This window comes from Neofelis nebulosa, chromosome 4, assembly GCF_028018385.1.
Source record: "Neofelis nebulosa isolate mNeoNeb1 chromosome 4, mNeoNeb1.pri, whole genome shotgun sequence".
Classification (NCBI taxonomy): Eukaryota; Metazoa; Chordata; class Mammalia; order Carnivora; family Felidae; genus Neofelis; species Neofelis nebulosa.
In genome coordinates, this window is record NC_080785.1 from 28,350,109 (window position 1) to 28,374,375 (window position 24,267).

Consider the following 24,267-nt stretch of genomic DNA (forward strand, 5'->3'; position numbering starts at 1 on the left):
TGTGTACAAATGAATAGTTTCTGCTTCAAACTATTAGCTCATCTGTACTATGAAAGGGGCTTATTTCTGTTTTCAGAAAATGTTTGCTATGGTAGTAAAAACGAATATGTATTTAGATGGTTTTCAGGAATAATTTTGAGAATGTTATTTTTTAATCCATTCTCTGAGGTTGCAAGGTAACTTATAAGTAATGCAAGATAATCAGCCCTACCTGTGAAATGGATCGTGTCACACTGAATATTTTAGCTGGTCAAAGTTGAAGAGCAGCTATTGAAAGGAAGCTAAGTGTTTGCAGAAAGTAAAAGCGTCAGCTTATGACACTTGGCCATAAAGGATTTCTGAAAGCCTTGGCGTGGACAAAGTGTTAAGTATGGACACTAAAGTTAGTCAGAAACTGAGCAAAATATTTGTAATACAAATGTGACATACACACCGGAATCTGAGTGAAGTGTGGCACCACTCCACACCACACATTCCTGTGAATGTTTAACCACATCCTTGGCTTCTAGAATACTTGTTAAATGTACAGGTTTGCACTCATATCCTCTCCTGCACTCTACTGCTCCTCATCCCTGCTTTCCTGCTTACCAGCATTCTTGGGGTAAGAAATCTGTCAAGAGGTGAGAAAGAAAGCCTGTTAATCCTATTTTAAAAATTGTTTCGTGTTTTATTTTATATTTGAGAAAGAAAGAGACAGAGCATCGGCAGGGGAGGGGCAGAGAGATGGAGACAGAATCTGAAGTAGGTTCCAGGCTCCACGCTGTCAGCACAGAGCCTGACATGGGGCTCAAACTCATGAACCTCTAGGTCATGACCCAAGCTGAAGTTGGATGCGTAGCCGGCTGAGCCACCCAGGCACCCCATGTTAATCCTCTTTTAAAGAAAAGGTCAAGGTTTCCATTCATTCAGTTCATTCAAGAAATAGTTATTGTGCACCCGCTATTTGCAAAGCATTTGTCTATATTCTGCAGATACAGCAATAACCCAACACAGACAAAATCTTTGTCCTTATGAATCTCAAGCTTAGTGCTTTGATAAATTTGAGGCTATACTTCTTTGCAAGGCTACTGTTTTAGTACTAGGCAATGAGAGGCAGTGGCTAGGAGGGTTCCCATCAGGCCTATCCCTGGAATATCAATCCATCATCTCTAAAACAAAAGCCCATTAACAGCCCCTCGGCTAGTTCTACAAAGACTTCATTCATATGTATTCAGGAAGTGATTATTCTGACTATTAACTCAGCACCTTGCTGTAGGGCATCTCATTACATGTTTACTCAATTTCTTAATTGACATTTTGCTGTAACTGAAACTTGAAAGAAAAAACAGGGAAAGAACCATCACATCAATCAATTGTGTTAACTTATTAGCAGTTCAGCTATAGAAGTGACAGGTCAATATAATAATATTTAAGTAACACCACCTGCCAAGATGTTGTTGCTCTATTATATATATAAAATCTGAAGTAAATATATGTATATATCCATGTATATATCTTAAATGAATATATATCATATATACATCTTAAGTAGATATATATAATCTGAAGTAAATATATATAGTTTTAAGTAAGATATATATAATCTTAAGTAAATGTGTACCCATATATAAAATAATACATACATATAAAATATTATGTACATCTTAAATGTAGATTTATATACATATATATGTATACACACACACACACACACGCACACGCACACACGTACTTAAACCTCTAGCAAACCTCCTATTACAAATGAAGACCCTGAAACTCCAAACTGCAGAGTTTAAGTAACTGCCCAAGTCATACATACAGCTATTGAATATTTAGACTTGAATCCAAGCACACGGTACTCCAGCATCTGTTCGTAACAGCAACACTGTCATGCCTCTTTCTACGGACCCCTCTGATTTTGGATCTTCTGTGGATTTCACCTTACAATTTGTATCGCTCTTCCCTTCCACTAACAGGTGCAGGGGAAGACGCATCAAAGCCAGGCACCAGTAACAAATCCTCTGTTTCATGTTGCCCTTTTATTCCCTGGAAAATAACAATGGAGCTAATACCAAGATGCATAACTGAAAATCAGCCTAGTTCTAATCCTCAGATGATAGTCTTTATATTCAAGCAGCACTCTGAAATGAGTTCTTTATTTGAAGTCAGATAATCTTGATATAAGAATATTACACCAAAAGACATAATATCTTATACCACAAGCTAGGAAAAACACATACAATTACTGCTACATATTTAACATAGCGTTCTGAATGAGCATCACTGTAAGAGCTAAACAGCCCAACAATTAAAATTCAATTTTTTGCAGAGACATTTATTCTGAGTTCAGTTAAACACCTTAGCATCTATTAAGTCCTTAACAGAAAACATGGGGGGAAAGGGACAAGTATGGTTTTTGCCCCATATTTAACTTCTACAGCCCTGAAATTTTCTTCTAAAAGTGCTTTAAATTTTAAGTCAGTTCTATCTAGGCACTGAATCTAAACAGAGAAATAGAACCTTTTACATTTTTCATGTTAACAATGAACATAGAAGTTTCTAGGTTCTGTAAAGACTCCAATAACATTGATAATCCATTTCAACATTTCAGACATTTCAATGACTCAGTGTACTTAACTTTGAACATTATCAATGTTTGACATTTCATGTTTCAACTTAGCAAAACACAGCTTAGAAAAGTATGACCTGTCCTTTGTTGTTTAAGAAACACTTCTAGTTGTTAATTCTATCCTTTTGAAAAAATAATTTTTCTGTACTGTTTTGAAATAGACTCCATTAACGTAATGGGCCTGGTTCTGTTTAAGTGCGAGAGTGAAGAATTTTGGTAGACTGTTCTGGTTCTTTTCCCACTTCCCAAATACATTTAAAAATCAATATACTTGGAAAGGAAGTTATGCTCCAGACTTGGAGTGATAAATCATTATATCGTAATATCTGAAAGCATTTTAATAAAATCAATTTTTGTTTATATTAAAAGGCATTAAAAAGACGTTACCTTTTAAATTAATTTTAAATATACTATCTCCAATATATTTTCCAACATTGCTTAATGGAACTAAGCTCTTTTACTGAAGGAAAGTAAGAAGAAACACTCTTCCCCTCCTCCATCAAACACATGCCTCAGTTTATGCTGAAGGAAAAGATGGTTTCTGTTGTGTTGCCAGTTTTTTTTTTTTTTTTTTCCTATTCTTAGACTTGGTACCAGAGGAACCAACAAAAACAGCAACTGTTTGTGTGGACCTCTATTCACTAGAATTGGCCCCATTCTGATTTTTAACATTGAAGCATGAAGCTGTCACATAGGCAGTGGCTTTCCAGACACTAGCACCCCAAATTATAAATTAACCTGGGATGAGTATAGAGAAGTTCTTCCCTAGAGATTTTATCTCTTAATACAAAGATAATATACACACAAAGACTTTTTTCCCTCAATTTTTAAATTTCTCTGCAGAAATGGTCAATTCTTAGACAATCGTTAGAGAGAAAGAGAGGGTGAGAGTAAGGGAATGATCTTTGACTTACAGAAAGATTTTATTTTCATCTTTTAACAATTCCATCACATGGACCAACTTTCCCATTTGGAAAAAGTGTATCTTTATCATGATTAAGGAGAATCAAGGGTTGAAAGAAACCATAAGGGTTAATAACATCCAGCCTTCCATCCAAGGCAGGAATTTCTGACAACATCTCTGACAGATGGTTTCTCAACTCAGCTTGGACTATTCAAGGCAGTATTAATTATGTTTTTCATGCAAAGACCGAATACGGGGTAAGCTGTCAACAGCTGAGCTGATAAACCTCACTGTCTATCAGTGAAGGAACAAGGCTTTTCAAAGCTTTCAGGAGCTATAGATCACTCATCCTGCTGGTGTATTGCAATGAAACATTTTATAAGACTATTTTCTCATCATTAAAAAATAATCAATGTTTCATTCTTTCATCGTGATACATATGGTCTTATATCTTTTCTAATGATGCTTCCTTCACAGAGCCTAAGCAGCTGGGCTCTGAGAACTTTGACAGTAATTGACATTACTTCAGAAAAAGAAGAAAAAAAGAAACATTGCCTTCAGGTAGAGGAGTAGAAGATGAAATAATAAGGGACGCTGCTTGGTTCACTGGCGTCTCAATCTGGTTGGACCCAGAAAAAGTCTTGTCTTTGGTTGTTGCTCAGGATGTCAACTGATAGGGACATCCAGGGAGTTTCCTGGTAGCTTCCTCTGACTGGCCTAAACAGCTGCATTAAGAAAGGAATTGAGGGAGTACTGGGTGGCTCAGGCGGTTAAGCATCCGACTTTGGCTCAGGTCATGATCTCATGCTTTTTGGGTTCAAGCCCTGCGACGGGCTCTGTGCTGATGGCTCAGAGCCTGGAGCCTGCTTCAGATTCTGTGTCTTCCTCTCTCTCTGCCCCTTGCTGACTCATGCTTTGTCTCTCTCTCTCTCTCTCTCTCTCTCTCTCTCAAAAATAAATAAATATTTTAAAAATTAAAAATAAATAAAAAGAAAGAAACTGAGAGGCCAAAGGAGTCACAGAAGCAAGTAGCTAGTCAGGAAGGATGAAAGATGTCATAGATCAACTGTCCCAATCAAAAAAAGAGAATTATATATTCAAGAGAGAACTAGCCCCACTTTTGATGGGATTCCAACAGGCATTTATATTACATCTGAGATATTTTATTAACATACTATTAATATGCATGATAAAAACTGAGCTAGTCTCACGGGATCTCAGATTCAGAACTTTAAATATTTGAAAAGTAGTTGTTGTTGGAGAAAAATAACATTGAGAAGAATATGCAGAAAGTTTACATCATAGTAGTTATTTCCACTAACTTTTATGAACTAAAGTTAAATGAAATATGCTCTTGTACATTTCTGAAGGAGAACTATTTTGGTCTTAACCTTTTATTAGAAACAATGAATGGACAGGAAGATAAAATAAATGAAAGCATTCCCTGGAGTACATTGGAGCAAGTACTCAGATCCCAAGTACTTAAAAGCAAGCATTTAACAAAATCTATCATTGCACTTACTTGTAATGATGATATTTTCAACAAACAAAACAAGACGGAAACAAAAGAATAAAAAAGACAGAAATAGAAGATACAGTGGAAGGGATAGAGAGCCCATGGATTATTTTTCTGTGGCTAAAATAATTCAGATTATAAATGATATTCTTAGTCTTTATATCATGTACAATTTGAATTACAAAGAAAAAGCTAAACTTGTGAAATACCACATACCGTAGGTATGATCGAGTACCAAAGTGTACCCTTTGTTGCGTTGATAATTATTCAACAAAATTTCTGAATTGATTTTGTGTGCATGTGTAATGATATTATTGGACATGCTATAAGAATTTTAATAATGTGCCTTTGGAGGGTCTACCCATGGGATAGGTAAACAGTCTACCGCTTACTAAAATCTGAAATCATGGAACTTCAAAGCTCGAGGACAGAACTAAAAGTCATCTAATTCAACTCCCAAACAATAGAATAATTCCTTCTAAATCATCTTTTACAGGTGTCCTTCCACTGTATTCTTGCTCACATCCAGTGATAGAGATTATTGTACTTACTCAGATCTCCCAGGCCAATCCATTTCTTCGTTCTGTAGTTTTAGTTGCTGGAAAGTTCGTAACAATAAGACACACATGTCATTTTCACACATTTTTCCAATTTGTCATTCATAGAAGAGGACCAAAGGTTTGAAGAAAGTTCCCAGATGTGTTTTAATGGTTTTACTCCAGGCTAAATATCCAAAATCTTTCAGCAATAGATAATAAAGTACACAATTGGGAAATTATTACCTATTTTGATCAGCACACTTTATTTCTGCAAATGGGAACAACATTAAGCACTGTTAGCTTTTTTAGCAGCTCAGACCACTTTATTGTTCCAACTGTATTTTCATGTATCTAAATACCCTAAATCTCTTTCCTGTAAACTGCCATTTGGCCAGTGATCCCTTTATGCACCTGCACATTTGTATAAAAATAATTGGCATGGATCTGTGCTATTCCCAAACACCATGATTTGTCTTAAAGGTGAGTGAGAAAGAAATGAAGGCAAATAGAGTAAAGACCAGAAAATCTACCATTGAATTCGCTCTTCATTTTCTTCATTCTTTCTATGTTCCTACTCTTCTTTCAAGAGCAGGCATATGTTATTCTTCATGTTTTCTCCCCACCTAGCAAAGAACCTAGCACAGAGCAGGTGCTCAGATTTTGTCGGTGTGATGATGAACTTATCTGAATTCTCATGCCAGACAATTCAATAGTGGCAACAGGAATCAGGAATGTGCCAGGTGGCAGCTGGGATTTCAACAGGACATTAATTTATGGAACATACACAAGACTTACCATGTGCCTAGAAAAAAGATAGGAGTTGCTTAATCTCTCAATTTTCCCTCTTCTATTCAGCAACTACTTTTGTCAAGTGCAGAACTCAGGTGGTTCTTTATAAGAGGCTTTAGCTACATTATAGATTTTTAAAACTTGTAGGCTGTTCAGAGAACATAAGTTTGAAATGTTCTTTTGGAAATATGAATTAAAAACAACTGATGTGCACATGAACTCACGGGCAGTATATGTATTAATGCAGGACACTTCCCTGAAGACTGATGTGCTCAATTTGCAGCTTATTGATGTCTCTTGATTTTCACTGTTTTTGACGATGACCTTCTGGATTTTGGCAACTTTTGAATGAAAATAAAAAATAAAATTCAGGAGTGCCTGGGTGGCTTAGTCGGTTAAGCACCCGATTCTTGGTTTAGGCTCAGATCATGATCTCAGTTCATGGGATCAAGCCCCGTGTTGGGTTCACCACTGGCAGCATGGAGCCTGCTTAAGATTCTCTCTCTCCCTTTCACTGCCCCTCCCCCACTTATGCTTTCTCCCTCTCTCTCAAAATTAAATAAATAAATAAACAAATAAATAAATAAATAAATTCAAAATTGGTAATATTTAGAAAATTGCTGCTAGTGGCAGGTGGTAAACATTTATGTTTTATTATCTTTGTATCTGATTCACTTCTTCCTATATTTCCAACTCCAAATATTATTGGCAGATTGTCAATCAGGGTTCTTCAGAGAAACAGAGCCAATAGGAGATCTATATCTAGATAGATAGATATAGATAGATGATTGATAGATAGATAGATAGATAGATAGATAGACAAAGAGGTTTATTATAAGAATTGGATCACACAGTTATGGAAGCTGACAAGTCCTGAGACCTGCAGGGTGAGACTGCTGGCTGGAGACCCAGCACAGGCAATATTACAGGTTCTAGTTTGAGCCCAAAGGCCTAAGAACCATGAGAATCAATAGTATAGTTTCAGTTCAACACTGGCACGCTTAAGATCCAGGAAGAGCTGATGCTTCAATTTGAGGCTGAAGACAAGAAAATACCAATGTCCCAGCTAGAAAGCAGTGAGGCAAGAAGAATTTCCTCTTATTTAGAGAAGGTCAGTCTTTTTGTTCTATTCAGGCCTTCAACTGATTGGATGAGGCCCAACCACATTAGGAAGGACAATCTGCTTTACCCCGTCTATTGATTTAAATATTAAATTCATCCCCAAACACCCTCACTGAAATGCTCAGAATACTTGACCAGATACCCAGGCATCCTTGGCCCAGTCAAGCTGACACATAAAATTAACTATCATACAGATCAAAATATTTGGACCAAAGGATTAAAAATGAGCATAAGGAAAATTGAGGAGAATTCATTCATTCACCTATTCAACAAATACTTAAATGTGTATTGTGTTAAAAGGTAAATAAGACATAGATAATTCTCTTTCTCATGGAGCAAAGAATACAGATTTGAAAACAAAAGTTTGTGTTACAGAAAGATGCTGTTGGAGGAAATAACAGGGAAGCCACCTGGACTGGAAAGCGTAGTGGGGAGACTCTAGGAAGAGGGTCTAGGATGCTCAAAGTCCTGGCAAAAGTGAGTATCAGAACACTGAGTAACTCAAAACCCATGGAATCTGGATTAGGAGAATAGTAGAGGGGTGAGTGAGGGCTGACGTCAGAAAGGTGGACAGAAGGCGGGTCTGGAAACCTTGTGGGTACATTAGAGGAGGGGGACCATTTCCTGAGGGTGTTGACAAGTTACTTAGAGGATTTAAGCAGACAAAGAACTGATCCACTCTGCATTTTTGAATGAAAACCAAGAGAGGACAAGATGAAAGGTAGAAAAACCCAGTTATGAGGCTGTAATATAAAAACAGCGAGGGGTATATGGTGGGCTGTGCCAGGACTGATGGTGGAGATGGATTTACATGCATAAATCTGAGAGACATTGAAGAGGCTCAACAGACAGAGTGTGGTGATAGGATGGTTGTGCAGGTAGAGGGAGAGGTACGGATGCAGTTGGCCGTGAAGTGGATGTAGACTCAGAGCCTTGAGGATGTCTGAAAGCCAGTGTAAAGAAGAAACCTTCAAGAGATGGGGGGACAAATGGTCAGAGAGGCAGGAGAGCCAAAGAATGGGGTCTGGCCAACAACAGAAGAGAGAAGGAGAAGGAGGATATGTTTGGTATCCAATTCCACTTGAAATTAAAGCAAATGAAAAACAGAATCAATGACCATTGTATTCCAAGATATTCAGGATGGGGGAGTATAGGTAGGGATAGGAGGATGTTCAACTGAAATATACTGAGTGCAGCTTGGGAAAATGATGACAATGGCATATGTGACTTGTCTTAAAAGTGGCTATAAAGTAGAGGGAAAGGACTGGCCTGTAGCCAAAGAGGGGTAAGGGCTCAAGGAACAATGTTTATCTTCTAAATTGGGATGTTTTTGCATATATAAAATGTTGGTGGGAAGGAACCAGGACAGAGATTGAAGGTAGAAAAGAGGAAAGGCATATAAGGTCTTATTACAGCATGATTAGGAATAATTGATAACTACCAACCTTGATGAGAGCTCACCATTTGTTTTCTTGTTTTTAATTTTTTTTTAATGTTTATGTATTTGTGAGAGAGAGACAGACAGACAGAGTGTGAGTGGGGGAGGAGCAGAGAGAGAGGGAGACACAGAATCTGAAGCAGGCTCCAGGCTCTGAGCTGTCATCACAGAGCCCGACGCGGGGCTTAAACTCATGAACCGTGAGATCATGACCTGAGCAGAAGTCAGACGCTTAACCGACTGAGCCACCCAGACTTCCCTCACCATTTGTTTTCTGAGCATGACATGTATCAGTTTGTTTAATTTCCACAGCAACCCAATCATAGGTACTGTAATAATCTGCATTTTTACATATGCTATTACTGGCACATGCAGGAGTTAAACATCTTGCCTGAGGCCACAGGCAGTGGAGCCAGGATTTGGACCCAGGCAGTCTGGATCCCAAGCTGCATTCTCTAAAAACCTACCTAGGTAAGTGGAGGAAAACAGAGAAGGTGAAGGAAAAGGGACAGGTAGAGAGGGAAAAAGAACCCAGATTGGCATTACACGAAATATACCTGCTGCCCAATCTATGCAATACAATAAAGAACCCAGAGAAAGCATCTGAAACCAGTTCTACTCAAAGAGAATTCAAATGCATGTCTATTGATTAACTTTTGTAATTTTGATTCACTTGTGTACTCGTTCGTTCAGTAAAAATTTATTGAGTATCTACTATAGAAAGGGCACTGAGAATGCTCTGGTATTAAAAAACCAAGCAAGTCTGACATGGATCCTCCCCTTGATAACCCTACCTTATTGTATTGGCCAGCTCTGGCTGCCATAACAAAACACCATAGACTGGTTGGCTTAAACAACAGAAGAAATTCACTTTCTCTGTTCTGGAGGCTAGAAGTCCAGCAGGATTGGTTTCTAGTGAGAGGTCTCTTCCTGGCTTGCAAATAAGTGCCTTCTCACTGTGTCCTCACGTGTCAGAGAGAGAGCAAGGACTCTGTTGTCTCTTTTTATAAGGACACTAATCCTTTCAAGATCGGGTCCTAACCTTATGACCACATTTAAGTTTAATTACCTCCCTGAAGGCCCTATTTACAGATATAGTTACATGGGGGGTTAGGGCTTCAACATATTAACTTAAGGTGGGGGGGGGGGGAGGTCGATAAATCCAGTCCATGGCATATATTCTCTCTTAATTCCCACAATGACCCTGTATGGTGGTTGTTGTTGTTATTACTATTATTATTAATCTACAGCTCATAGATGAAATCATTGAAATCTGTCTGCCACCCAGCTACTCAGGAACAGGAATGAAACTCCATTTCAGCATTTTTTTAAGCAACACATCAGTCTCTCAGAAAGTCCAAGGCAGTACGACTTTTCGGGGGGCGGGGGGAAGACTCTGAAAAAAGGACGATCTTGTTTGCTTAATCCCTCCATAGTTATGTAAACCAATCATCACTGGTTTTTATTCTCTCTAGAGATAAGTTCTATTTTGTCCATGCCTAATCTTAACCTTTCTTAGTATTTATACACAGATTTCTAAGTGAGCACCTCCCCATTTTTATTTTTTTTCTCCAGAGTCTACTTGTTACCCAGAAAATTAGCTGTCTGGAAACATTGGATCGTAGACACTGTGTCTCCAGGGCTTTCTGCAAGTTGACACAGAGGCTTTAAAGGGCAATGCTACTCAGAGCCAATTCACTTAATTTCATACAATATATTTTAAGATTGGTGTTTAAAATAGTTGACCAATGGTATTCAAGAGTACAAAATCAGTTTTCAATGTATTACAACTTTTGCTGGGTAATCACATTTCCATTAAGTCTATAGGGTGTTCATTTCCATTTCAGAAACATGAATTCCTAATATTATTTCTAGATGATCTATAAATAACTCCAGATATGCTTGCCAACGTGATGCTTTGCTTTTGATGGCATAAAATCGAAAACATAAATAACAAGGTATTTTGTTTTTTTTAGCCAAAGGAAAGAATGTTTTTTAATCCAGAAACTCATATATTACTTTGGAAGCTGCGTGCAAATCAGGCAATTTAGACACAATATCAGAAGGAAAGGTGATCTCCTAGGAACTGTTTGCAGCTTAAATGTTCAGTATGTTCTTTCTTCAATTAAAGCACAGTACAGTAAGGGGACACATCCTCTGAGTCACCCTTGGTGTTAAAAGTTATCAGCCTTCCCAAAACACTAGAAATAGTCTGAGTGAAAACTTCTTGTTGAGGCAGCTAGGTGGAATCTTCGTGGATAAATAAATTCCAGATTTTTAAACTTTACAACACAAATCATATTTTGGAGCTAATATGTTTAATTTAATGGTAAGAAATTCTGTCAAGGGTCAACTTACTGCCCCCAAATCATTTCAGGAGGTCAATAGAAACTTCTCAAAATGGAAAAGGTCAGCGCTTGAAGTGAGCTATTCAAAATGGCCTTTCTACAAAACCACTTTCTTTTCCAATACCAAACTTTCTTGAATAGGCGCATTCACTAAAGCAGATAAATGTTGATAAATAATTTGATAGTCAACTCTACTCTGTAACAGTGCGGGCCAAGAGAACATTTGTTTTGTGTTTTGGCCTCTCACAAAATACACTTGGGAAAAGGTTGCCCTAAATATATCAACTAACAGTCAGCCTATGCCATGGTTCACTCTGATCATCTTACTGTTGGTAACTCTGCAAGAAAAGCATGGCTTTTGCCCGCGATTTCAATAGTATTCAAACAGCTTCTCAAAATTTAGGAGTGGCTTGGATTCCTCCTTCTTGCATACCTTATGTGCAGTGAGGGGTCAAGAAAGTCAAGAAACTCCTCTGAACTTGTCATTTGCATTAATTCTTTTCTATTCCCTCAGCCTCCAGAGGGAACAGGAATGAATGTACTATAAGAATCTTCTACATTATCTCCCTAACCCCAGTGTCCATACCGCTCAATATCTACACTAAAAGGGCTAAACTTAGAGGACAATATCAGGAGCTACATCTTCCCATTATAGACCCAATACCTGCAGCTGACTTTCAGCAAAGCTATATCATCCATCATATTAAATTATTTTTTGTTATTGTTTTATGGTTTGCTTTATATTAGTGTATAGATGTGTTTCAGTTTTATAGTTGCGTTGAGCTATAAACACAAGGTATCATCCTTATTTTATGTTTATTCATTATTTAATATCCATGATAATTTTTTCTTCTCTTTTGTGGGAATTTCTGTAAGTTTCTTTCATGTAAGTGTCAGCAATACACTTCTGCAATTTCCAGTCTTCATACATTATTTTTTGGAAGAGCTTGGTGCTTTAAATTGTGGCTTTATCTAAACAAAACTGTCACACAAAACAGGCAGTGGTTTCAGTGGAGATACAGCTGCATGTCTGACCTGAGCTTAGCCTTATAGAAGCTCTTCTTACCACTGCATTTCTTATGCTCCTTATGAACCTGGGAGGACACTAGGAAAGAATAAAAGAATGAAAAAAATAAACTGTATAAGCTTGAAATTAAAGCAAAATCCTCTGTATCAACTTATCGTAAAGCTCTTAGGAAACCAAAACGTTGAAATTCAAATATAAGATTTTGTGCATTAGAAGGAAAGGAGTGTAAGTGCAAGTTTCACTTATCAGTGAGTGTATGGGACTAGAGTGAAAGGAGAAGGTGTAAAGAAAGGCCAACAGTGTTCGGAAACAATAGGATGTCCTTCCCTATGTTTGAGGGTGCTTTTTTAGAGTCCCATAATCTCCTAATCTCTTTTTGTTGTTGTTGTTGTTGATATTTTCATTTTTCTTTCTTTCTTCCTTCCTTCTTCTTTATTTTTTTTTTGTATACATCAGTAGTTTATCACATTTTTTTTTTAATTTAAATCCAAGTTAGTTAACATATAGTGTAATAATGATTTCAGGAATAGAATCTAGTGATTCACCACTCACATGTAACACCCAGTACTCATCCCAACAAGTGCCCCCTTAATGCCCTTCACCCATTTAGCCCATCCCGCTACCCAATACCCTTAATCTCTTTCTTTTTAAAGGCTTTCCTCTGTTGTTGGCCATCTATTCTCCCTGCCCCCTTCTCCCTCTTAGGTGTTGTCTGTAGAATTTACTCAACTAGATATGGTACCAAACACTTGGGCCCCACCGTGATCAGTTACCATTTGATTAACAAATGACCCTCTCCTGTGGGGTCAGTCCCTATTGGCATCCAGATAAATGGAGGTTTCGATTAATCTTGTCTTTTTGTGCTCAGTCCTCCTTGAATTCTTCTTTTACTGAGCAAATAAATGGTGATACAAAATTTGTGCAGGGAGATTGTGTAGGTAAATTGTAAATTGAGCATGTAAGTGTGTAAACTAACTCTTCAATTCACTTCCCTTTAAAAACTGGCTTCAAATTAGAGAGGGAGATTTAATTTTTTTTCACTTTATTTATTAGAGAAAGAGTGAGATAGAGGGTGTGAGCTAGAGGGGAGAGGGGCAGAGGGAGAGAGAGAGAATCCCAAGCTGGCTTCATGCTGAAGGCAGAGCCCAAAGCAGGGCTTGATCCCATGAGCCTGGGATCATGACCTGAGCTGAAATCAAGAGTCTGCTGTTCAGTCGACTGAGCCAGGAACCCCTAGAGAGGAAGATTTAGCTATGATTTATCAGGGATGAAAAATTATTCCATAAACCACACTAACCAAGAGCATTAGCCTTTGCTGTGGCTTCTCTGTTGTGTAGGAGACAGTACTTTTCTCTTTCCTCCCCATTGTCCCTACCACCCATGGGCCACATCTAACTTAATTCCAATGCCCAGAGGCCCTTCTTAATAGATACTTTTTAATATTGAAGAAGACCAAAGCGGGAGGCATCACAACCCCAGACTTTAGCCTCTACTACAAAGCTGTAATATCAAGACAGCATGGTATTGGCACAAAAACAGACACATAGACCAATGGAATAGAATAGAAACCCCAGAACTAGACCCACAAACGTATGGCCAACTCATCTTTGACAAAGCAGGAAAGAACATCCAATGGAAAAAAGACAGTCTCTTTAACAAATGGTGCTGGGAGAACTGGACAGGAACATGCAGGAGGATGAAACTAGACCACTTTCTTATACCATTCACAAAAATAAACTCAAAATGGATAAAGGCCCTGAATGTGAGACGGGAAACCATCAAAACCCTAGAGGAGAAAGCAGGAAAAAATCTCTCTGACCTCAACTGCAGCAATTTCTTACTTGACACATCTCCAAAGGCAAGGGAATTAAAATCAAAAATGAACTATTGGGACCTCATGAAGATAAAAAGCTTCTGCACTGCAAAGGAAACAATCAACAAAACTAAAAGGCAACCGAACGGAATGGGAAAAGATATTTGCAAATGACATATCGGACAAAGGGCTAGTATCCAAAATCTATAAAGAACTCACCAAACTCCACACCCGAAAAACAAATAATCCAGTGAAGAAATGGTCAGAAAACATGAATAGACACTTCTCTAAAGAAGACATCCGGATGGCCAACAGGCACATGAAAAGATGCTCAACGTCGCTCCTCATCAGAGAAATACAAATCAAAACCACACTCAGATATCACCTCACGCCAGTCAGAGTGGCTAAAATGAACAAATCAGGAGACTATAGATGCTGGAGAGGATGTGGAGAAACGGGAACCCTCTTGCATTGTTGGTGGGAATGCAAACTGGTGCAGCTGCTCTGGAAAACGGTGTGGAGGTTCCTCAAAAAGTTAAAAATAGACCTACCCTATGACCCAGCAGTAGCACTGCTAGGAATTTACCCAAAGGATCGAGGAGTGCTGATGCATAGGAGCACTTGTACCACAATGTTTATAGCAGCACTCTCAACAATAGCCAAATTATGCAAAGAGCCTAAAGGTCCATCAACTGATGAATGGATAAAGAAATTGTGGTTTATATACACAATGGAATACTACATGGCAATGAGAAAGAAGGAAATATGGCTTTTTGTAGGAACATGGATGGAACTGGAGAGTGTTATGCTAAGTGAAATAAGTCCTACAGAGAAAGACAGATACCATATGTTTTCACTCTTATGTGGATCCTGAGAAACTTAACCGAAGACCATGGGGGAGGGGAAGGAAAAAAAAAAAGTTAGAGAGCCAAACCATAAGAGACTCTTAAAATCTGAGAATAAACTGAGGGTTGATGGGGGGGTGGGAGGAAGGGGAGGGTGGGTGAGGGGTATTGAAGAGGGCACCTGTTGGGATGAGCACTGGGTGTTGTATGGAAACCAATTTGACAATAAATTTCATATAAAAAATAGATACTTTTAAGTATATTTTTTACCTATTGGGATTAGGCTTAAAACAAAGGAAACCTGCATAAATGATACATTTATTTATCTCAAAATTCCACGCTTGTTAAGACTTCCTTTAAAGTCTGATTGGAATTATGCTGTCCTTCCAAGTTCATTGATGAGAGTAGGTATTAACTACCCTTTCACTGTAACCACAAGCAAGTAGGTAGCTGCATCCTTCACAAACAAATTCTGTCCTTAATCAAGCATATGGATAGACACCTGACTGGGATGGGAATGGAGAGCTGAGACACTCCCATCAGAGGTAGAGAGGCAGGGAATCTGGTAGGAGTGGCTACAGGGTAAGACTGGAATCGGGGTGGGGGCGCCTGGGTGGCTCAGTAGGTCATGAGCTCACAGCTCCTGAGTTTGAGCCCCTCATCAGGCTCTGTGCTGACAGCTGAAGGCTGCTTCGGATTCTGTGTCTCCCTCTCTCTCTGCCCCTCCCCCACTTGCGCGTGCTCTCTCTCTTTCTCCCTCTCTCTCAAAATAAACATTTAAAAAAAAATTTTTTTTAAAGGCCGGAATAGGGGTCAGGCTATTTAGAGATGTGTATTCTATGCCAAGATTGGATTTATCCTATGGATGTTTAATCGAAACGAGAGAGTGAACTGTCTGTAAGCAGACAGGGATTTTAGAGGATTAGTCTGATCAGCAGTGGGGGAGAATAGTGAAACCAGGAGGTCGCTGTGATAATCCAGGTAAGAAATACTGAGGGTCTGAGTAAGGCTGTGGCAGAGTGGACAGGACAGTTATTTGGAAGGTAGGTTCTGGAGACTCAGTGGGTGTGGTAGAGGAAGGATTGGAGGGGCTGGGATGGCAAAATTTTTAGTCTTAAGCATGTGCCAGATGAAACAGTGTGTCGTCCTCATTCTTTCCCTTCTCTTTCTTTCTCTTCCTCCCTCCCTCCCTCCCTTCCTTCCTTCTTCTCTTTCTTTCTGACATACAACATTATATTAGTTTCAGGTGCACAACATGATTCACTATCTGTTTCTATTGTAAATACATAGGAGTTACTAGGTAACTCTAGTTAACATGTATATAGTTACAAGTTACATCTTGTGGTGAGGACTTGTAAGATTTAGTCTCTTAGCAAGTTTCAAATATGCAATACAGTCACCATGCTGTACGTTATATCCCCATGATTATCTTCATATTTTTGTCTTAAAATGTAGTAGTGTCAAGACTGACAGAGTTGCCACGTGTAAAAACTCGCCATGACTTTACTGTATTCTGTTTAAAACAAATAGCTGGCATAATTTATTTTTCCTGTTTTTAATTTTACCACACATTCATTTTGCCAGATGCTGGCTTCCCTCCTCTTTTAAAGGGCTGTGTGTATATTGTGTGTGTTTAAAGACCAAAGGTGCCTAACAACCTTGTAAGTTTGTGGTTCAGAATGGGGTGAGGTTGGAGAGCACCTCAAAGTATCTGTGAATGGAAACCGACTCATCCTGGGCCACCTGAGGTCACAAACCTGATCCCTGGAGGGGCACTGGGGCGCTCCGGGGTCATTCCTTGGCTCACTCCCCAGAAATTGGCGGCTGTGAGAAAATCCTCTCATTAGCACAAATACCCTAATATTTTCACAGCGACTGAGAGGCACAAAGCAACAATTGTAAATTAAGTGGCTTTATAAGGAATCTCTACACAACGCAGATCGGGGCGATTTCGATCTACTCCCAGGAAGAAATAGCAGGATTTAAAGTCTGGGGCTGGCAAGTTCCAGGACCTGGGGTCAGCAAATAAGCAGAAGCGGCACTTCCGGGCCGGGTGCGCGGTCTGTCTGCTCCCCCTGTTGTATTACCCGCCCTCAGGCTGCTGCACACGAGGTTTCAGAGCGTGTGTTTTCAGCAGGAGAGGGAAGACAGGTCTCCTAATTGCCGCTTGCAAGAAAGCACTACGAGCAGGCCTGTGTTAAGGGCACTTTTCAGGAGGGCACAGATGGCTATGACTCCTTCAGTGGACCCTAATTTTCTACCCCCGTAAGTATGTGTGTGATCTGACTCTGAGCCTACTTGCAGACCGACCCCGTTCTCCAGTTTCTCAACCTCCACGGGAGTTCCAACAGGGGAAAGTCCTGGTACCTGACCTACTTCCACATGGGGGGAAACAAAGAGTGAAAAACCCATTCAGCCGTGGGCTGTAGCAGTACAAACAAGAAAGAGGGAAGGATTTAGTAACAGAATGTATCTCTGACTGGTTTTATGGTTGTATAGAAACACCGTTTTTCTACTTGTCTTTCTTATCTGTTATCTCAGAGTTAAAAGACATCCGCATTAAAACAAATACAGCATCGTAGAAAAATAACATAATAATATTACCTAATAAATGATAATATGAACATAATACATATAAATCTATATTAATAACTTTCTTGTTTTAGTCTAGGGGTTTTTTTTTTTGATTACTTCGCAAGGTATATTAAGGGATTTATACAGTTGAACTCTTTAACATTTTTTAATAGACAAGCATGTACCTGAAAGTAATTTGCTTAAAATTTTCAAACAGAAATTTGCAAGTCTTTCATCTTTTAAAACGTCCCTGTTTTCTTTTTGAATGTGTTATCATTCAGTGGTCCCTAAGCAATGGTTACATTAGCACATTATAGTAGCATATTTTTAAAATACGCTATTATAAGTTTATAGAGTATGGATATGGCTTAATTCTAGGAATATTAATTATTTGTGAATTTTTATCATTCAAATATTAATGTAGTCTGGGAGCAATATACTTTAATGCTGTACTTTATTATTTTTTAAGTTTATTTCTTTTGAGAGAGAGTATGTAAGAGCATGCAAGTGGGGGAGGGGCGGAGAGAGGGAGAGAGAGAACCCAAGAAGGCTCCCAGTGGTCAGCACAGAGCCCAGCACTCACGAACCACGAGACAATGACCTGAGCCAAAATCAAGAGTCGGTTACTTAACCAACTGAGCCACCCAGGCACCCCAGTGTTCTACTTTAAAGTTCAAAGAAGTTAGTTCAATTTCGTTGTCTATAACATTTTATTTTCAAATGGGTATGCCCATTTAGGTGTGCAAATTTCAAAAACTACAAAAGAGAACAAGAAAGCAAATAAACAAATCAGATTGAAGTGTTTTGATACATTCAATACTGCATTGCAATATTGATAAAAAGTGGAAGTTTGGGGTTCGAGAGTGAGACGTTTTTGGTGCAAACAGGTGATTTTGTTATAGCACAGGGATGGGACGTGTGGGCAGGAAGAGCTTTCCTGGGATTGCAAGGAGTGACTGATGATATACTTGTAAGTTTGTGGAGGGAGGGGATAGACATAAAGTAACTTTCTAGGCCATTTTGACCCTTTTAGGACCTTGAGGGGCAGCTGCTGTTAAGATCAGGTTACTTTGAGTCTTTAATGAAAAACATGAAGGCACTAAGGCAGCCAGAGCTCCCTGAAGAAGGTCATGCTCTGTATGTTTTAGGTGCCTGTCCATGGGCTGCAAGCTGTAAGGAGATTTAATTCAAACTGCATTTTTCTTGCCTTTGTTCTCATCAATATGCTTTTAATGCTTACATATTTTCTGTGAAAATTCATGGTTAAGACTAAAGAAATTGCTTGTGTTTAGCAAAAAGCAACTAATTGAGACATCTCAACTGATTTCAACATCTCAACTGATGTATATTCATCATTAGATATTTTGATAAGAGTTTCTTGTCATTTATGTATCTTACTAGTTAGCCAACGTGGTAGCTACAACTATTGTTAATTAATATTTGCTCCCCCCACCCTACCCTCATGGGTATCCTGAACTTTTCTGACCCTTGACTTTGGGCTTGGCCATGCGGCTTGCTTTGATCAATGGGAGATTAGGAGGATGTGATCGTCAGAGGCTGGAAAGCACTTGTACAATTCGGTTTGTTTTCCTGCACTTTTGCTGTCGACAGGAGAACATGCCTGGGCCAGCTTGTAGGTAAATGGAGCCCATCAGCCGCTGATGAGCTGCCCCAGATAACCCTAGCTAACCCCAGCCATCCGCAGACACATGAGAAATAATACATAATTGCTTCTTGAGGCACTGAGTTTGGGGACGGTTGGTTGCACACCATCCTTTCGGCAATAGCTAATGTAGAGGCCACTTGCAGGCAACCAGCTTGCACGATGGAAACCTGAGTAGGAAAAAGGGGCCACAGCCACCACTGAGCTACATGCAAACAGACAGTGCAAAGGGGCTCATTAAGCAACCCATCTCTAAATAGCCGTAGGCCACAGCTCACCAATTAAACCAGGCGCAGTTCCCAAGCTTACCAAAATAGGGTTAATTCCATACCTTCCCTTATTCCCTCACCCCACCCTATAATTGTGGCCCCTCACCACCACCTCATTGCAGACGGTCTCTCCTTTACTGCTCTGCCAACCGCTCCCTTGCTGTGTATTCAATACACTTCTGTCTCTTTTGTTCTGCGTTGGGTGAATCTTTCGCTACCTGGGCTGCCAACCTCCACCCGTTCAGAGAGCCCCACAGACAATCCAAACAGACACCAATAAGAAATGCAAGGGACAGATTGCCGTGCCTGGGTTTGAGTCCCACCTCTGCCACAGACTAGCTGTGTGACCTCTGCCCGTTTAATCTCTCTGAGCCCGTTTTGCAGCCTTTTCTAACTTGGAACATAAAAACGGGAGGCTCCGGAAAGCAGCTTCTCTGGGAGAAAAAGAACTTTGCACTAATTGGCAAGTTTGACAATGTAGAAATTATACTGAGAGACTAATTGAGGCTGTAGGAGGATTTAATGGTAGTTATGAAGAAAAATATATAAATGAAAAAGAAAGGAGTCAATGATCACCTTCATGAAAAGCAAAAGTTATATAAAAAGGAACCACATAGTACATGACTCGGCTCAACAGTAAACAATCAAGATAATTTCAATGCTGAGTACTGATATAAACAAAAATCGTGCTAAGTTGAAAGGAAGGAGCAACTGGAATATATTTATATTTACCCTCAAATTTCTCAACATTAGCGCTTTAGACATTTTGGGCCACGTAAGTCTTTGTCGTGGGAGACTACTCTGTGCACTGTAGGATGTTAACCTCATCGCTGCTCTATCTACTAGAAGCCAGCAGCACTCTCCCCATGTTGAAAACCACTGGTGTGCACTAAGAGAGCAAGATGTAACGTCTAAAACTGTTGAGGTCCTTAAGCTATAAAAGTGTGTTTGGGGCCTCTGGCCAGCTCAGTCGGAAGAGCATGTGACTCTTGGTCTCAGGATCACGAGTTCAAGCCCCACACTGGGTGTAGAGATTACTAAAATAAATAAATAAAACTTCTTTAAAAAAGATAGGAAAGTGTGTTTCAGTTACTGATTTTGCACCATCTGTTCCGCATGCAAGAAGTCCATTCCCCCTTCCCTTCTCCGGAATCCTGGAGCACGAGAAATGCCCACGTTCAACTGTGCTGTGTAATCACATTTAGACTTACTTACCATTTAGTCAGGCTAAAATAAAGGATCCTTAGATTAATAATAATATGACTACATCAGTTTCCTAGGGCTACTGTAATAAATCACTAGAAACTTGTTGGCTTAAAACAGCAGAAATACATTTTCTTACAGAAATGACCAGAGCAGGAAGCTTTTATACCTTTCAGACAAAGAAACAAGCTTGCAAGGAACGGACAAAACAAAGGGGTGGGGGTTTCAGGTAGTAAATGGCAAAGAAGCAATTAGAAAGATAAGGGTTTGTTTAACAAAATCTATTTGTAGATTTCTCTAGTCTTTGGATTGATAAAAGTCTGTCTCCAACAAAAGGAAAATTTATTTCCTGCCTTTGGGTAGAAAAGGGGGAACTTTTTCTACATTTACTACTTCTTAATTGCTGTCAGCCTGAAAAAAAATTTTATGTCAAAGAGGGATATTTTGAGGTGACATATTCTGGTTTCCCTCACATGAGTATAACCTTCTCTCCCTTGCTTGTCTCTCTCTTGTACATCTTTCCAAAACTCCAAAAACCTGGAAAATTCTGCTGTGTCTATTCCATCATCCAGCAGCTGATGATAGGGAGAAAGGAGCTAAAAGGACTGATATTTAGTTTAGCACTCAGAATTCAAGTGCACCCCAATGCTGGCAGGCAATACAAATACTTTCCCTAGACACGTAGTTCTCTTACTATTTTATAATCTTTTGTGTTTCTGGACTCAATTCCAAGATGGGGGGGTGGGGAGGCTTCTGCAACACCACAAGCAATTCTTGGGACACCAGCAGGGTGTCTGAAAATTCAGTATAATTTAACTTAATTCTGACACTATCTACCCAAAGATAGCATTAGATTCCACAGATTGAGGGCTTGCCCTCACCCCACCCCCCTGCAGATGCCAGTCACAAGCCCAGATTGTCACCTGTACTTCTAACTGGCTATAAGATCAGACGTTCCAATGACCTCCTCCTCAGGTTTGATTAATTTGCTAGAGCAGCTCTCAGAACTTAGAGAAACATTCTGCTTACTAGATCACTGGTTTATTATAATAGGATATAACTCGGGAGCACCAGATGGAAGAATGCACCGGGCAAGGTATGGAGGGAGGCCAGAAATGCCATGCCCTCTCAAAGCATGCCGCTCTCCCCTAATCTCCATGAGTTCACCGACCTGGAAGCTCTCAAATCTTATAGTTCGGGGGTTTTATGAAGGCTTCATTAAATAGACAGGATTGATTAAACCACTGGTCATTGATTCAATCTCCAGTGCTGTCCCTCAACCCTCTCACCACAGAGTGGGTTCTCCTGGTAACCAGCCCCCATCCCTACATCCCGAGGCAATTTCCAAAAGTCACCTCATTAACATAATAAGAGACACGTTGGTTGCTCTCATCACTTAGGAAATTCCAAGGATTTTAGGAACTTTGTTCCAGAAATGGGGGAAAGACCAAACATATATGTCTTACTATGAATCACAATATCACACATAGCTCCTCCTGTTTCCTCAAAGCTCTGATACCCCTTCTCCTGATACCCGTTCTCCTATTTTCTCATCAGATGGTGACCTTGCTTCTTAGGCACTAAGAAAATAGAGGCAGTCGGATGAAAGCGTTCTTATCTTCCTCCCTGCTATCAACCAAACTATCAGCCTCCCTACATTTACAAATCCACATAGTCTGGCTTTCCTCCTATTTTTAAGAGTAAACATCTGGGTTCCAGGATAAGGCCAACCCCTCACTGGTGCATTGTCCCTGACCACTTCTTATAAACTTCAAGGATTTTGCTCCTACAGTAATCCCCTTACCTCCCGTGTCATCAAATTTTCTGTCTCCACTAGATCATACTTACCAGTTGACATACTTGAATAGCACCCTTCTTTAAAAAAAAATAAGATAAAGAAGACAAAATAAAATGCCCCGGGACTTCACAACTGTGTCTACTCATTGCCTGTTCCCTTCATGACAAGACTCCTCTGAGAACAAAGTCTCCACCCTGCAGTCTACATGTTCACAGTTCATTCTCTGGTGAATCCACTCCAATGAGGTTTTGTCTCCACTGTTCATGGAAATACTCTTGTAAGGTCACCAAAGACCTCCAAGTGACCAAACTGGTAGCCAGGCAGTCACGTCTTACCTGACCTCCCCACGGCAAGGGCGGCCATGGCACCAACACCGTGCTCTCCCGGTTCCTCTTTTGTGCACGTTTGCAACTGTGTGTACTTGACTCCACTCAGGTCTCCTACATTCCTCCCTCCAGTATATCTTCAACAAAGCCGCAGGGCTTGTTTTGTTTTGTTGTGTGTTTTGTTTGTTTGGTTTTTTTTTTGAGAGAGAGAGAGAGAGCACACAAGCTGGGGAGAGGGGCAGAGAGAGAGAGAATCCCAAGCAGGCTCCACACTGTCAGCACAGAGCCTGACATGGGGCTTGATCTCACAACCCTGGGATCATGACCTGAGCTGAAATCAAGAGTTGGCGGCTCAACTAACTGAGACATCTAGGCTCCCTTCTTTTTTTTTTTTTTTTAAGCACATATATTAGTCCTTTATTTGAAAATCTCCAATAGCTCCCCGTTGGTTCACCTAAAATGTCTTTGTTCAACGCCTTGTTTCCACATGGGGGGCTGACTGTGGCAGTCTGCACCCAAAAGCTAATGTTTAAACCTCTGCTTCCTGGGGTGCCTGAGTGGCTCAGTCAGTTAAGTGTCTGACTCTTGATTTCAGCTTGGGTCATGATCTCGCAGTTGGGAGTAGACTGGAGGCAGGCTCTGCACTAATAACACAGAGCCTGCTTGGTATTCTCCCATCCCTCTCTCTCTCTCTCTTCCCCTCCCCTGCTCACACTGTCTCATTCTCTCTCAAAATAAATAAACATTTCAAAAAAAACATATAAAAAATAAACTTCTGCCTCCCTAAAAATCTTATCTGAAGAGGGAAAAGGACCAAGTGTGGGGACAGGAATTCCTTCTTTAGCCTTTCCAAGGCCAACCTTCCTCATCCCAGCTTCTGGCCCAGACCCCTGTCTCTTCTTCAGGGACATACTGATATTCACTTCTTCAAAAAAGACCTCTTTCTCCAAAGCACGGGAGTGTGGCTTTACACTGTGCCTTCACCAGGACGCACAGGTCAGAATAGAAGCAGTGGTGGCAAATCCTGGGCTCCAATCCCCACTCTGCCAACTGCCAGCTATGTGATGTTGAGCAAGTTACTAAATCCCCCTGTCCTTCCGCACCTGCCTTTGTAAAATGGCGATAATAGTAGTATTTGCTTCACGGGGTCCATGTAAGGAGGAAGTGAGATAATAGATGTGGAATTCTGGAAACAGGGCTCCGGACACAGCAAGAGCTCCTAACATTAACTAGCTGTAATGCAGAGATATGCCTGCGCCCGTTCACAGGACACGCACAGGTAACCAGGAGAAATGTTCTCTGGTGAGAACCCTCATCATGGAAGACCTAGTCAGAGTATCTTTGTTAGGCTGAAAAAGAACATGAACCCAGCGTGTGGCAGAGCCTTGACCTGCACATGAAGTAATCCCCACACTGCTCTGCAAAAGCTCATTTAGGAATGATGGTTTCCACCTTCCCTCGTCCCAAGTCCCCTGCCTCATCCCC